Source organism: Tenrec ecaudatus, chromosome 14 (genome assembly GCF_050624435.1).
Source record: "Tenrec ecaudatus isolate mTenEca1 chromosome 14, mTenEca1.hap1, whole genome shotgun sequence".
NCBI lineage: Eukaryota > Metazoa > Chordata > Mammalia > Afrosoricida > Tenrecidae > Tenrec > Tenrec ecaudatus.
Window position 1 is genome coordinate 6,222,416 of NC_134543.1, and position 16,618 is coordinate 6,239,033.

Sequence of the window (16,618 nt, forward strand, 5' to 3'; positions counted from 1 at the left end):
TGACGTGCCCTCAGTTTTCAGGGTTTGACTTTGCTGTCCACCGGAGCTGCTCTTGTTGGGGTGTTCTGGCTGGGCTTCACTCAGCTTCTTGTATCAGGGAAGCTATGTCTTTTGCCACATTTGGGGCCATCATTTCCTGCAATATCTGTTTCAGCCCAGCTTTGTTTCTTCTCTCTTGAGAGAACCCCATGACCTGAATGTTAGTCACTTGTCAGAGCCCCACAAGTCACCAAGAACCAGTCTGTCGGGCACGTGCATATGTAACTATATTGATATATGACGATGGGGAAATAGATCTATGTGCATATATTTATAGGCTTAGCATTAAGGTAGCAGATGGACATTGGGCCTCTACTCAAGTACTCCCTCAATGCAAGAACACGTTCTTCTGTTAAACTGGCATTCCATGGCGTTCACCTTCCTGGCACAATTGCTGAAGACAAACCATGTGCATAAGCAAATGTGGTGAAGAAAGCGGATGTTGTCCAGCTATCAAAAGATATAGTGTCTAGGGTCTTAAAGGCTTGAAGGTAAACAAACAGTGGCCATCTAGCTGAGAAGCAACAAATCCCACGTGGAAGAAGCACATCAGCCTATGCTGTTAATAGGATCAGGTATCAGATATCAAAGAACCAAAAATCATGTCATTGTTAATGAGGGGGAGTGCAAGTGGAGACCCAAAGTCCATCTATAGGCAACTGGACATCCCCTTACAGAGGAGACAAGCCAGTCAGTGCAGTGTAGCAACGATGAAACATACAACTTTCCTCTAGTTCTAGAATGCTTCCTCCCTCCAACTATCATGATCCAATTCTCCCTTACAAATCCGGCCAGATCAGAGGATGTACACTGGTACAGATAAAAGCTGGAAACAATAATGAGGACCAGTAATGAGAGCAGCACTATCAGGAGGGGAAGGGGAAGGTGGGGGAGAAAAAGGGAACTAATCATAATGATCTACATATAACCCCCTCCCTGGGAGTCAGACAACAAAAAAGAGGGTGAAGGGAGACACTGGGCAGTGTAAGACAAGAAAAAATAATAATCATTTATAAATTATCAAGGGTTCATGAGGAAGCGAGGGTGAGTGGGAGAGGGAGAAGAAAAAGTGAGGAGCTGATAGCAAGGGCTCAAGTAGAAAGAAAATGTTTTGAGAATTTTGATGGTGACACATGTACAAATGTGCTTGACACAATGGGTGTATGTATGGATTGTGATAAGAGTTGTACGAGCCCCCAAAAATGATAACAAGAAAGAACTAGTCTGTTGGGTTTCCCGTCTTCTTTGTTTGGTCTTCCTTCTCTCTGTTGTTGAGGTTGGGTGACTTCAAGCATCAGACTTGGAGTTCACTGTTTGCTCTGCCATCTCCATCTACTATGAAGTCTATCCAATGGGTTTTGAGTTTGACTATTGTATATTTTTAATTCAAAACTTTCCTTTGGTGCATTTTTATATTTTTTTGGCTGAGGTTGTTTTTTCCCTTTTTCTTTTCATGTGTTTGGAGCATCTGCATAATTGCTGTCCAACCGTTCTGGTGATTGCTGCTTTCTATTCCCTGCCCAATGATTCCAGCCGTGAATCATCTCAGGCTGCTACCCATTGATTGTTATTTTACATCCTGGTTGTGATTGTCCAGGTCCTCGCATTGCGAGTGATTTTTAATCATATCCTGGATATTTGGTTTATTATGTCATGGGACTCTGGGTCTCCTTCACCTTTGCTTTCTAGCCAGGACGCACTCTATTTAAGGGTAGTGTGCAGTCCTGGCCGGGGGCAGCGGGTTTTCAGCTCTGGGCCTGCCTCTTTTAACACCACCGGCTAAAGTGATCTGCAGACTCACTGGCCTCAATGCCCATGAGGGAGGCTGGACATTAAGTTTCTTCTGTACCCTGCTGACACTTCCCTGGCAGAACCAGTGCCACAGCTCTGCCTGGCCCTCTGTGGCTGAGCCAAGTGGAAGTCGATCTCTTCTCTGGGTGCTGCCAATACCATGCCAGGAGGGGCAGAAGTGGAGTGGGGAGGAGAGCCCTCCTTGCTCTGACTCCTTGCGGGTGGAGTGGGGGAATTTCAGCTCTCATCTGGGACTCACTGACACTTGGGGAGGACGAGGGGAGGGGAGTGGTCAGCAGCCCCACCCATGGCATCACAGAGGGTGAGGGTGGAGATGCTCCCTGCTGCCCCCATAGACAAGGGCAAGGAGGTCCTTCCTCCAGTGGTGTTGGCTGGACAAGGGCAAGCATTTTCTGGCAGGTTTTGATTTGGTGACACTTTCTCTTTAGCACTGAACGTAGCGTGGTCTTTACATTCTGCGTCCAGTGGAAGAGGCAGAGAGACTCCATGGAGGCGAACCTCCAGTGACAGAGATCAGACCAAAATGGGCCACTCATTAAACAAGGCTGTGTGAGAGGAGAGTGCACCTGAGTGTGTGTATGACTGTGACAGCGTGAGCATGCACATGAGTGTGGGTCTGTAATGTGTGTGTGAGAGAGAGAGAGAGAGAGAGAGGTGTGAATGGGTAAGAATGTATGTGAGTGTGAGTATGTATGTGCGTGTAAATGTGTGAACCTATGGGTGTGTGAACATGTATAACCACGTCTTTCAGAGGGGGAGTGTGAGAACATGTGAAAGTGTGAGCGTGTGTGAGAGTATGTGACAGGTGTGAGATGACGTGGCGAGAGTGTGAGTGTGTGAGTATGTGGATGTGTGAGTGTGTAAAAGAGTACATGAACGTGAGTGCGAGAGGTATGTCTGAGCCTATGAGTGTGTGTGACTGTGTGTGAGTGTATGGGAATATGTGTATGCGTGTGTGGATGTGTGCATGAGTGCATACATATCTGTGTGAATGTCTGTGAGTGTTCATGAATGTGTGCACCAGTGTGTATGAATGTGACTAAATGAAGACGAGGATGTGTGTGCATGTGTGAATAAGTGTGTGAATGTATGTGAATGTGATTACATGAATGTATGTGAGTCTGTGAATGGGTGCAGGTGTATGTGTGAGTATGGGAGTGTGTGTGAATGTGTGTGAGAATGGGAATGTGTGCATCAGTGTGGGTGGATGCGTGGAATCACATGAATGTGTGGATGTGTGTGAGTGTGTATGAATGCACGTGAGTGTATGCACGACTGTGTGTGAGTAAGTGTGCAACTTCTGGTGTGTCCACAGCTCTTTAGGCCTCGCTGCCCCTTTTCTGCTGGCTCCCGAGGCTCTGGGGGGTTTTCCCTTCACGGGGTTGGCAACGACCACTGGACAAATGCAGGGGGTCTCCTGACAGGCCTGAGTACTTACCCAGTGCGGTCACCCGCATCCTGTGGCTGTAGAACGTCGGGAGGTAGAGCACACCCCCAGCACTCCCCCAGGCCGAGAGGCAGCTTCAGCCCCAGCCACCGCCCCAGCCCCCTGGCTGGGCCTGTACCGCAGCCTCTTCCCCGTGGTGTCTGGGTTCTAGTTCCAGGCAAGCTGCTCCTTGCGTCCCAGACCCACAACTCAGCTCCCTTCTCCAGCCTCGCCCACCTAGGCAAAGAACAGAGCATGATCCTGACTTCATTTTTCCCCAAATGTTGGTCAGCCACCCTGGGGCAGGGCCAGGCCCACTCAGAGCGGGGACTGAGGGTGGGGGGCTGGGCAGGCTTTTGGAAAATGCATTGTTTAAAATGTGGAGCATCCTGCTGGCCTCATAAGCCCCGGGCAGGGGTCAAGAGAAGTGCCAGCCCCTGGTCCATCAAAAATGCTGGGGTCCCATCATCCAGGAACCTCTAAGTCCTGAGGCCAGCAGCATTTCCCTGGGTGCCCAACCCCACCCTCTGCCTCTCTGCCCAATGCTGCTTTGGAGTGGCTTGTGCTCAGTATTGGAACTCAGCTGAAGTTCCTGTCCACCCGGAGGGCTTTGGAGGAAAGGCCTGGTGATTCACTTCCCAACATCCAGCCATTGGAAGTCCAGGAAGCTCAGTCCTACTTGGGCACACATGGCAGTGGACTTGATAGTGGCTGCGGACAGCCCCGGGACAGCTGAGAGCAACTGTGCAAATACCCTGGCTGTCCCGCTGCCCATGGGGGTCCAGGTAAGCCTGCACTCTGCGCTGGCTCCTGGAACACCCCTGCTCCCCTGTTACTGCATTTCTCTCAGTTGCACCTTGCTGGGACATGGCTCCTCGATACCTGCTTGGTGTTTCTGCTTGCACTGTCACCTGGTCTCAGGGTCTGCTTCTGGGGGACCCACAGCAGGACAGAATGAGAACAGTGCTCCGGGGCCTTGGCGGCTCAGTGTCTGCTGTAAGCAGATCTTCTGAGGTGGGATAGGCATGGCCGGCGCTCCAGAGGCTCCGTCTGGGGTCCCGTGGCCTCCCAGGATGCTGCTAGAGAGGGAGGCCGGTATGGGAAGCTTGCTCTTTCCTGGAAAACAGAGTAGGTTGCCAGGAAGGAATCAGCAGCAGGACAGCCACCCAGGCAACAACCTTCGACCGCTGATTGGGATAAACACAGTGGGATTCACAGAAACCACCAGAACCCCAACTCGTTAGAACTCAAATATTACGAAGCTGGAATGCAATCTCACCCGCCGGCTCCCAGCTAGTTCAGACTCGTCGCTAGTTCAGACAAGTGTGGGAGTCCTCACCCACCCAAGCCCACAGGTCTCAGATCTGGCTGGAGGGGCCCCTTACAGTCAGGAGCTCACTGGTACCCCACTTCCCTCAGAGAACAGAGTCCAGAGAGGTGCAGGGGCTGGCCCTGGTAAGGTCCTCCTGTGTCCAGCTCCCCCAGGCCTGTCAGCTCAAGCTCACAGCCTACAACCTCCTTCCTGCTTCTGCTCAAGGGACAGTCCCACGTGTGGCCATCCTCTGAGGAACGTGTTGACATGCCTTTCGGTGAAAGGCCAGAGACTGTCAACATACTGGGCTTTGCCGGCTACATTCAGTCTCCATTGTGCATTTGTTTTATTTTTAACAAACTCGGAAAACTCACCGCCACTGAGTCCACGCTGATGCACAGCGATGCCCCTGTGGGTTTTTGAGACCTAACATTTACAGGAGTAGAAAGCCCAGTTTTTCTCCCGAGGAGATGCTGGCGGTTTCAAACTGCCGACCCTGCAGACAGCAGCCCAACACTTAACCAGCACACCACGTTTAAAGACGTGAAAACCATTGTTATCTGAGCCGCCATATGGAAATGGGTCTTGGGCTGAACTTGACCCTGACACCATCACTTCCCAACTCCTGGTCTGCAGGGAGACAGTTATTCAGTGGGTCATTTCTTTCTCCCCTTTCCCCTCTCATAAACTCCTAGACATCCTTCGCAACCCAGCTCAAATGCCCCCTTTGCTGTGACGTCTTTGCTTGTGAGATTCCCTCCTGGGAGCTGCCACTGGCTCCAGCTGGGACTCAGGCTGTGGCATGCCCAGCATTCATGATTCACTCTTCCATGCTAGAGCTCCAGGGCACACCTTCCAGAAGCAGGCACCACTCTGGGCACCAGGGTTCACTTGGAGACTCAATTGCCCACAGTGACCTTGTGCAGGGGACCTAATCTGGCTGCTGAGCTGGTGTGGGTAGAGAAGCCCTGGTGCCTGGCTATCCTGCAAGGCAGTTAAGACAGCCACATCGGGGAACAGGCTCTCAGACCTAGGAGGGACAGACTGCAGTTGGGGGTGGGAACGAGCCAGTTTCAGAAAAGCCTTGGAGTCCAGTGGCAAGTCTGGGCAGGGCTTGAAGGAGGAGTTGAAGGAAGGACATCTTGGGCACAGGAGTAGCTGAGCCCATGGCTCCGAGGCCGAGTCCTAATGGAGTGATTTAGGGAAGAGTGAGCCGGAGGTATGGGATGCAGCTGTGGTGGACTGAGTGGCATCCTCCCCAATAAGGGGTTGGCACTCCAACCGCTGACCTGTGGGAAGCACAGCAGTAGGTCTTTCTTCTGAGGTGTTTCAGAGCTGGCTTGACCTACCCAACTTTGATTAGCACCCGAGTCTGGTCATTGCCTGCACCACCCAGGGAACTTCATTCCAAGGCAGACGGGCAAAGACAGAGAAGGAGGCAGAAGCCACTTCCCCTCAGGCCCCCAGACTGAGCCCAGAGCCTCCCCACCAGCTGAGTTTAGAAGCCCACTCTCCCATCCCTCCAGTGGGTGACCCTCCCAGACTCGAAGGTTGGCGTGGACCCTTCTGCGCAGCACGGGTCTCGTCTGTAGCACAGGCGCGCTGACTTCACACCCCCGCATCAGCCCGCTGTTTCCACACAAGCTCTGAGTCTGCAGTGGGGCCACCCCAGGACGCCGTGCAGCCTGTGCCGGCCAGACAGACCAGATGGAAAACACTCCTGCAGCCTTAACCTAAAGCATGTGTTCCCAGCAGCCGTGCAGCGCGGGGGCCCAGCCAGCCCGGCTGCCCACTCACCGCTGGCTCAGGCTCACACACAGCTCCCAAGCTGCACCCCTGCCAACCAGCAGGATCGGGGGCTCCAGGGGGCGCTGGACAGGATTCCAGACTCAACGGGCTGGGGTCCTCAACATCTCAAGGTTACCTCCAACCAGGCTGGCATCCTGCTTGCCCTTCCCCAAGGCAGCCTCTGTGGCAGTGGTTCCAGAGATGCCCACATGCTCCTCCCCAGACTTTGTAGATGTGGTTGCGTTTGATACCCCGAGACGGGACACTGTTCTAGACTGGCCCCAAACGAAACCCAAACCCAAACATAGTGCCATTGAGTCAACTCTGACCCCTGGTGACCCCGAGGATAGGATAGGACTGGCCCTGTGGGTTTTTGAGGCTGTTCCTCTCGATGGGAGCAGACAGCCTCATCTTTCTCCCTCTGAGTAACCGGTGCTGGTACTTGCACACTGCTGACCTCGAAGTTAGCAGCCCGGCGTGTCACACACTCAGCCTACGCACACCCACAAAGGGGCTTCAAAGAAAGAGGCAGGGGCTCGGCGAGAAAAGATGGGCTGGAGGCAGAGGTCAGAGGGGAGGAGGCCGTGAGTTAAGGAAATGCTCCACCCCTGCAAGTTGGGACAGTCCACAGGAGTATTCTCCCCTGCAGCATGAGAGCCCCCCCCCCCCGCCCCAGCCCCACAGGAACCACTACAGCGGGAAAGAGGCCGTGTGTGTGCTCTGAGTGTGTGCTGATCATTGCCATGAAGGGAAAGCAGATGCCCCACCTCCCAGACGTGGGACCGTCCATGCGCATGGCCCACACCTGCCTGTTCTGTCCCTCCGTCTGGCCCCTCACCTACCCTCTGGCACCTCCTCCAGCCCTCAGACCAGCTCTGGTGGTATCTGGAGCAAGAGAGCCCTCGCTCCAGCTCTCCAGGGTGCCCTGGAGCAGCTCAGCCCCCGTCTCTCGCTGCCTCCCTCCCCCATCCTTGGGAGGCTTGGACCCCTGCAGTGGGTGGAGGGCTGGGCGGCACAGGGTCTCTCCGCTGGTCTCCTTCTTTCCTCTCTGGTTCCAGGTGAGGCTATGCAGGTCGTGGGGCCACATACCATTGCACCTTGGCAGCCCTGCTCTCTGCCCGCCAAGGCGTGGCGAGCGGTGGTAAGAGGGTGGAGAGGGGCTTCTCCCCAGCCTACAGGCTCAGAGAGGGACAGGGGTCCACAGGGAGGTCCTGCTCCCCAGCCCCACAGGTGAAGAGCTACCTGGGGATTTCCTGGTTCCTCTCAGGGCTGTCTGTGTGTGTTGGGGTTCAGCGGTGTCCACAATGGCCACCGGTTGGGAAAGATGGACACTGAGTCTTAGGAGAGAGAGTGCTGGCAGACAGCTCACCCTGACCCCACAGGGAGAGAGAGAGCTGGACAACAGGGCTCACTCGAGACCCTGCCCTACAATCCCCCCACCCACCCACCCCCACCCTACACGGAACAGCAGGCAGAACTGTGATTCAGGGCCCTTGAAAGCCAGCGAGACAAAGAGTTACAGACTCCCATGCCGTCCACCCCCAGCGGGCCCTGCAGCCACCCACTTCACCTTGCACCTTGCTCAGGATGAAGTGGGCTGTGGGTGGACAGGGCCAGAGGACCGGGTCTGCTGGAGCTCAGGAAAGAGAATTTCAACCCAGATGGGTGGGGCCTGGGCTCGGGCCTCTTTGCCGAGGGAACTGACTGCTGCGGGTCCATGCTGATGTGCAGCGACCCCCTGTGGGTTTCTGAGACTGTAAATGCTTACGGGAGTAGAAAGTCCAGTCTGGCTCCTGAGGAGCCGCCGGTGGATTTGAACTGCCGACCTTGTGGATCGAAGCCTAACGTGTACCACCAAGGCACCTCGTGGAGAGAGAACAGCAAGCACAAAGCCCGTGCCCCTCACCACCGAGGGCTGGACAGCTCTCTTGCCCGAGATGATGGCTCAGTGGGTGAGACACTGGAGGAATAAACCGGCAATCCTGGTGGCATCGTGGTTATGCACTGGGCTGGAATCCACCAAGTCAGCAGTTTGAAACCACCAGCCAGCTTCCAGGGAGAGAGATGGGTCTACCTACTGTGAGTTTCTGAGTTCCCATAGGGGGTCCCCATGAATTGACATCAACTCAATAGCAGAGACATAAACCAAGGGCCATGAGTTCGACCTTTGACGAGGCCTCTTGGAGTCCCTCAGTGGGGCAAACAGTTTAGTGCTGGACTAGTGACCAAGAGGTTGGGAGTTCACACCCACCTGCAAGTGCTTCAGAAGACAGGCCTGGGAATATTCTTCCACAGCCTCAAAGCCCCGGAGGACCCGGAGATGCTGCCCATCAGGCTTGGCCCCGCAGCAGTGACTTGTGTTGAAGGGGAAAGTGTTAACAATGGGCAAGGAGGGGGTGACGCGGGAGTGCCACCTGCTGAGACAGAGTGAGGCTTCTTGGGACCAGGCCTGCTGTGATCAGTGTTTGAGGACATGATGTCCCAGAATACCCCACCAAAGCTCCTTCCCCCAAACACCACCTCCGCCACTGCTGGGGGCACCCGCTCGACCACTCTTGTTGAAAGGTGCCCGGCAACAAAACCTCACCCTCATGCTCCCCTTGTGCCCTTGAAGCGACCCTGGTCCGGTGGAGGGGTCTTTTGGAGCTATTTTTGCCCCTCTCCTGTGAATTGCCCATTCAGCTCCCCTGCGCCCTTTTCTGGGGAGGACAATGGCTCATTAATTGGTAGGAGGCTTTTGTTTCTGAAGAGTGTGCCCCTTGGCCTAGCAGGGCTGTCACATGCATGGTCCTCAGCCTGCCACTCGTCCACCGGTGCCACGCTCGGTGTGCGTCTCTCAGCTGCTGGAAGCTTTGCCGTCCCACAGCCACATCGTCGTCTCTTGCGCTCTGAGATGCCTTCTGGGCTTTCTTTCTTGGTTGGGAAGGTCTTCCTCCTTGAGAGAGTCTAAAGCGCCCCTCCTGCTTAAAAAAAAAAAAAAAAAACAAAGAAAAAGAAGTGGTGCCCAGTTTCGTCTACCTTCTCGAGGGAACAAAGAGAACCAAGATCAGCAGCCCTGGAGGATTCCTAGGAGGTGATAAGCCCTACCCTCTGACACCCCCGCCCCTTGCTTTTTTGAATTATAACCAATTCTGACACCATGCCTCCCTCCCAGGGTGCTTCCTTCTTCTCTGCCAGGCTGTAATGCATCCCAGTGGCCACTCAGAGCTCACCGGCCAGATTCACGGCTCTGGGGCGTGTGAGGGAAGCAACAGGGTAGAGTTCAGGATCAGGGACTCCCCAGGACCGAGTTCTTCCGCCATGCTGACCGGCAGGCCCTCTCTCTGATCCTTGGCCTCTTGATCATTTGGCCTGGCTGGAGAAGAATGCTGAAAGTCCCGTGGATGGTGAGAATGACAAACAAAGCACCCTTGAAAGAAGGCTGGCCGGAGTGCTCCTTAGAGGCCCGGATGGCAAGGCTCCCTCTGACCTACTTTGGACATGTTGTCAGGAGAGACCAGTCCCCGGAGAAGGACACCGGAGGGCAGCAAAAAGTAGGAACTCTCCCCAAGCTGGACGGACACAGTGGCTACAACAGTGGGGTCCCATATAGCAGCCATTGTGAGGATGGCGCGGCAGAGTTGCATTCTGCTGTGCACAGGGGCACCGGGAGTCAGCACCTACTCGGCACATGGCAGTCCCACGTGGAGACGAGCGTGAATCCCTCAGTCCTACCACATTAGTGACCCAGATTAGTCCACCTGCCTTGCCCGCCCAGATAGCTTTTTCCAAATGAGACAAACCATCCGTGAAACAAGCAATAAATCAGTACATACAATACACTAATGGATAAATACAAAACACTACAACGTGGTGTCATGATAGCGACAAATGGCAGCTTCATATCACAATCTATCTCAAGTAAGTGATCAAAAATGGCAATAGAACTATTTGATTAGGGATTCAGAAGACATATACGCAGGGACTCCCAATGCCTGTGGAACATTCCCATGCTCTTTCAATTCCATTTTCCCGTGTGCTTTTTGGAGACCCCTTTATAGGGTCATCTAAGAGATGAAAGGAAACACAGACAAAATGCCAGGCAAATGTAGAAGCCTCTAGAAGAATTCCAAACACGTTACAAGAACAAAATAACAACAGATACTTAGAAAGCATACAAAAACAGAAGTTAGAAATGTTCTAAGATGCTTAATAGTAAAATTTTGGAAATATGTAACACTTTGAAAGAACTAAGGGGAAGAATTGAATGAAGGGAAGGCAAAATCAATAAAAGACAAATGGCTTCAAACCAATCTGTTTGAATAACAATGAGAAATTGATGACGACTGCACACTATTAAAGCTCAGGGGGGAGGCCAGTCTTGGCCGGTGAACTTCCAAGTGTCAGAAGTGGCTACATTAACAGGCAGGATTTTCGCTAACACCAGTAGAGCTTGCCTCGATGACTGGAGTTTGATAGTACTCGCTGCCACATGTGAAAAAAAGAAAAAGAAAAATGATGACGGAAGTGGGAAAAGTCTAAGAATTGTCTGGGACACCATCAAGAGAAACAATTCACGAATGCTTGGAATTTCAGAACAAGAAGAGGCTCTCTGCCCTGGAAACAAATAAAGCCCAGAGTCAGAAAATTGTTTAGGTTTTATTGCCAGTCCACTTCCTTAACACATAGCAGATGAGGAGCTACCCATTCAAGAAGCTCAATGAATCCCAAATAGGCTAGAGCCCAAAAGAAAACTTCCAAGACACATCATAATCAAACTATCCAAAACCATACCCCAAGAAATACTCCTGGCCCATCACAAAAAACATGAAGTACTACTTATAAAGGGAATCTACCCAAAGGGAACTCTAATAGTTTGTCACCGCCTCTCTACTTCACTAAATATGATGTCCTTTTGAAGGGGCTGATCGCTCCTGAGAAGGAAACACTCTCTCACTGATCAGTGCGTCAGCCCCTGTTCTGACTGGAAGGATGTCTAAGGAAGTGCCACCAGCCTTGCTTCTAAGGAGCATTACGGCTACTAGGTTTAATAAAGGACAGAGCAGCTAGAAGAACAAAGCTACAGATCTAATATAAAAACATCAGAATGACAATATGCAACCAAACCAAACCTTTGGGACACAGCAGAGACAGCGTTCTGTGGAGAATGGACAGCAGTGAATGTGGACCTCAGAAAGGAAATCAGAGCCCAAACCATCACCTTTACACAATCATGCCGACAATTAGAAAAAGAAAAGGGGGAAAGAGCCCATAATCACCAGGAGAAAGTAAATAACAAAGATTCAAGCGCAGGAATAAACAGAACAAAAACAAAACCATAGAAAGGACACACAAGATTAGAAATTGCTTTCCTGAAAGGATTGCCAAAATAAACAAGCCACTGACAAACATAGTGGAGGTGAAGCTGGAGAAAAACAGCGTGATTAAGAAACAAAACGGGCAATGTTACAATGGAACGACAGAAATGAAAAGGGTATTGACAGAGTACTGTGAGCCTGGTGCATACAGAGTACAGCAATTTGGGAGAAAGGGACACGGTTCTAGGGTACACACACAATCAAACTCACAACCATCGAGCCGATTCCATCTCAGAGAGACCCGCTGGGACACAGGACTGTCCCTATGGCTTTTCAAGATTCCAACAACTCTTTATTAGAGTAGAAATCCTCATTTTCCTTCTGCTGAGCAGCTGGTGGTTTTGAACTACTGACCTTGCGGTAAGCAGCCAACATGTAACCACTGTGCCATCGCCTGAGACTGAGACAGAAAAACTTGAACAGACCCATAACAAAAGAAATTGAAGAGTTCATTGTAAGACAATGAATACAAATCAATAACTAAAAAAGAAATGCTCTCGAACCAACCAGTGCATCAGCCCCCTGTTCTTATCTCTGCCCCCTAAGGTGCACCCCCAGCCCCAGCCCACCCCCAGCATAATGCTGGCCCAGGTTCCTTTACTGCTTTCCAGGAGAATTCTAGCAAACATTAAGAGAACTGACACCCATTCTTTCAAAATTATTCTCAAAATAAAAAAGAATGCTCTCCAACTCTTTCTATGAAGCAAAGATAACCCCCAAACTGAAGCCAGGCAAAGGCACAGCTACAAAGAGAAGTAAAATCAATATCCCTCGTAACCTGTCTTGACGTCCAGTGCTGTCTGTGATGGGATAATGTCCATCTGCCTACAAGGACATCCAGTCAGCACAGCTTTGATTCAAAGATACACCAACCACTAAAGCTAGTGATGAAGATCGATGAATTCTACCAACTTCTTTTATTTTTTAAATCATTTTATTAGGACCGCATACAACTCTTATCACAATCCATACATATATCAATTGTGTAAAGCACATGTGTACATTAATTGCCCTCATCATTCTCAAAACATTTGCTCTCCACTTAAGCCCGTGGCATCAGATCCTCATTGTCCCCCTCCCTCCCTGCTCCCCCTCCCTCATGAACCCTTGATAATTTATATATTATTATTATTATTGTGTCATATCTTGCACTGTCCAACATCTTCCTTCACCCACTTTTCTGTTGTCCATCCCCCAGGGAGGAGGTTATATGTAGATCCCTGTAATCGGTTCCCCCTTTCCAACCTACCCTCCCTCTAACCTCCTGGTATCACCACTCTCAGCACTGGTCCTGAAGGGATCATCTGTCCTAGATTTTCTGTATTTCCAGTTCCTATCTGTACCAGTGTATATCCTCTGGTCTAGCCAGATTTGTAAAGTAGAATTGGGATCATGACAGTGTAGGGGAGGAAGCATTTAGGAACTAGAGGAAAGTTGTATGTTTCATCGTTGCTCTACTGCACCCTGACTGGCTCATCTCCTCCCTGTAAGGGGATGTCCAATTGCCTACAGATGGGCTTTGGGTCTCCACTCCACACTTCCCCTCATTCACCATGATGTGATCTTTTTGTTCTTTGATGCCTGATAACAGATCCCTTCGGCACCTCGTGATCAAGCAGGCTGGTGTGCTTTTTCCATGTGGGCTTTGTTGCTTCTGAGCTAGATGGCCGCTTGTTTACCTTCAAGTCTTTAAGTTCCCAGACGCTATATCTTTTGATAGCAGGGCACCATCAGCATTCTTCACCACATTTGCTTATGCACCCACTTTGTCTTCAGCGATCATGTATTCTTGCATTGAGGGAGTACTTAAGTGGAGGCCCAATGTCCATTTGCTACCTTAATACTAAACCTATGAATATATGCACATAGATCTATTTCCCCCTCCTCAAATATAAATATATTTACATAAGTACATGTCTTTATTTAGACTATATAAATGCCCTTTGTCTCCTGCTACTTTCCTCAATTTCCTTAGACTTTTCTCCTGTCCCGTTATCATGCTCAGTCCCCACCTGGGTTTCAGCAATTTCTTTTGGTTGATCATGCCCTACCAGGCCCCCCACACCCTCCTCACCACCGATTTGGATCACTTGTTGTTCCCTTGTCCCTGGATTTGTTAACACCACTACCTTTCCCTCCACCTCCCTCTCTCCCATGTCCCCCCGGAACTGTTGGTCCCGTTTTTTTCTCCTCCAGATTGTTCATCTAGCCTACCTTATTTAGATAGACCTGCAGAGATAATAATATGCACAGAAGCAAGACAGAGAAAAATGACACAACAAAATAAAACAAAATAACAACAAACCAATGATAACAAAACAAAACACAAGAAAGAAAAGCTTGTAGTTAGTTCAAGGACTGTTTGGTGGCCTTTAGGAATGTTTTCCAGTCGAGTCTGATAGTGCGCCAAGCCCTGGCCCCAAAGTCTAATTTTGGTATTCCCTGGGGACTTTGTTGCTCTCTTCTCCTTGCTGTTCTGTTGCACATCCTTAGTGTTTTGCCTCAGTATGGTGGGATCAGATTGGGCGGAATTCCCACACTGTGTCTCCGGTGTTGTCCCCTGTAGGGATATGGGTCAGTGAGGGATGACGTGTCTCATAGTGGGGCCGGCCATGTGGTCTTCTCTGTGGACTGGCTGCTCTGAGCGGGAGTATTGTCCTCAAGGCTTGGTGGGCCAGGATGTGCTCCCTTCTCTCTCCCTCCACCCCTTCATTTGCTCCCATGTGCTCTGATCAGACATGTCCCTCTCCCAGAGCCGCAGATTCAGTGCTGTGCTCTGAAAGACATTCTTCTAGGGGGAGGGGCAGGTGTCCACGTAGTTGGGATTGGGCTGCCCCTGAGACCCCTCCATGGTTCCCGACTCCACACTGCATTCCCTACTCCGTGCTGCATTCACATCTTGGAGCACTGGGTTGAAGTCTGGTGCCTCTTTCCCTGTCCTACCAACTCCTTTAGTCTGACATTGATTGATCAGCTATGCGGTCAAGGTGCACAGATAACTACTGGTGATTGGGCCATGGAAGCTGGAAAGAGAGAGGCAGGAATGTTGCCTGGGGCCATCCAGTCGGTTCCAGCTCCCAGTAACCTCCTGTGTGACAGAAGGAGTCACTGCTCAGTCCTGGGTCATCCTCACAATTGTTCTTACTTTTGAGCCCATTGCCGCAGAAACAGTGTCAATCCATCTGTGGCAGTTACACAATCTGTTGTCAATTTGAGACTTACAAGTGGAGGGGTGGAGTCTAGCCTGTCAATCAGCTTGATGATCTCATGTAGAGGCACTAAGAGGATAAATAGCTCACTGGAGGTGGGAGACTCCCTAGGAGACATTCCTGATGATGAGCCTGGTGGAGCTAAGCTGATAGAGCCAGGGCTCTAGCACCGGAGGAGCCACGTGGAGACCCCTGCCAGCACTGAGAGCTTCCAGCACCACTGGATCCACAAGACTTCCACCCACTGGCCTGTGCTCTTCCTGCATTGGGCGTCATTGCATGTGGCTGCACGAGTCTCAAGAGGAATTTACAGATTGGTGTCGGACAGATGGCCTAATATCAGACTTATGGACTTGATCTGGACTAGGCTAAGATGCTTTCTCAATATACAAATTCTCTTGTATATAAAACTCTTTCTTATACACATAAGAGTGGCTCTGAGTTTCGTTGCTCTAGTCTACCCAGACGAACACACCATTTCCGTGAGGCTTGACTCTTCTAGCTGCTCTTCTCCTTTACCAAGTGTGATGGTCCTTCCCAGGGACGAATCTTTCCTGATAACGCAGGCAAGCAAGGACGTCACTTCTTCCGAGACAGATCTGTTTGTTCTTTTGGCAGTGCGTGGCATTTTCAATGACCTCGTACGCATGTGAGAGTTGGATATTGAATAAGGAAGACTCTAGAAGAATCCGTGCATTGGAACTGTGGTGCTGGAGAAGAATAGTGAAAGCATCATGGACTGCTGGAAGGACAAACTGAGGCGCCACGGGGGGCTTCAAACTGCTAACCTGAGCTTGGCAGCCCACTGTTTAACCACTAAGACATCAGGGCCCCTACGATAATTGCCCTGAGCACCCTTTGCATCTGCAGCTGAGCTGCCTGCAGAGGGTCACCTCTTAGTCATACAGTGGCAGGCCTAGACATTGACCTAGGTCTTCCCCATAGACAACCTTAATAGCAAAGAAGGAAGCATGGAAACGGAGCCTCCAGGGAAGAAGCCGGAAGAGCACTCTTACTTCAAAGGGATTTCAACGCATGTCACGAGATAAAACGTACACACTGTTCTGAAATTAAAAACGGCTTGCTCTGTAAATGTTCACCCAAACCGAGCACAAGACACATACCTATGAAGCAGGGGCCAGGAGTCAGAGTAGAATGGGTGGCCACTGTATTTTTAGACACTCAAAAGCTTTAAGCACCCTCTCCTCTCAAGGAGGCCCTGGTGGCACTGTGTGCTCGCTAGTCACTGGGCTGCTGACCCAAGGTCCACAGTTCAAAACCACCAGCTGCTCCTCGAAGCTCCTAGTTCCCATAAAGATTTGGGGTCTCGGGAACCCTAACAGAGCTTAATATGAACCAGCATTGACTCGAAGGCCCTGGGTTCACCTGCTCTTCTCTGTCTCCCTTCTCTCTGTGGCCCTTTCTTCCTCTCAGAGGAGATGCTTCGCCAGTGCCTGAAATGCACGACCATGCTGGCAAGCCAACCAGATAAGCCACGATATACGAGATGGACATTGGAAGATGACCCTCAGCCATCAAGGTCAGCCTACACGTTCCTCAGACACTGCTCTCTGAGGGCCAGCCTCCTGGCCAGGTGAGCCCCACCTGTGCGCAGCTAACTCCTCACCAAAGAGGGGGGCTCTTCGAAGGAGGCTCTCAGGGCTTTCATGGGAAC

General features: G+C 51.1%; 1 non-coding gene across 1 annotated transcript; it reads left to right on the top strand.

Moving 5' to 3' along the window:
- The first annotated feature begins 10,701 nt into the window (after positions 1-10,701).
- Positions 10,702-10,852, top strand: LOC142427070 (small nucleolar RNA SNORA62/SNORA6 family). The gene has a single exon (XR_012779901.1). It is a non-coding gene; the product is annotated as a small nucleolar RNA SNORA62/SNORA6 family (small nucleolar RNA).
- Positions 10,853-16,618: the final 5,766 nt, after the last annotated feature.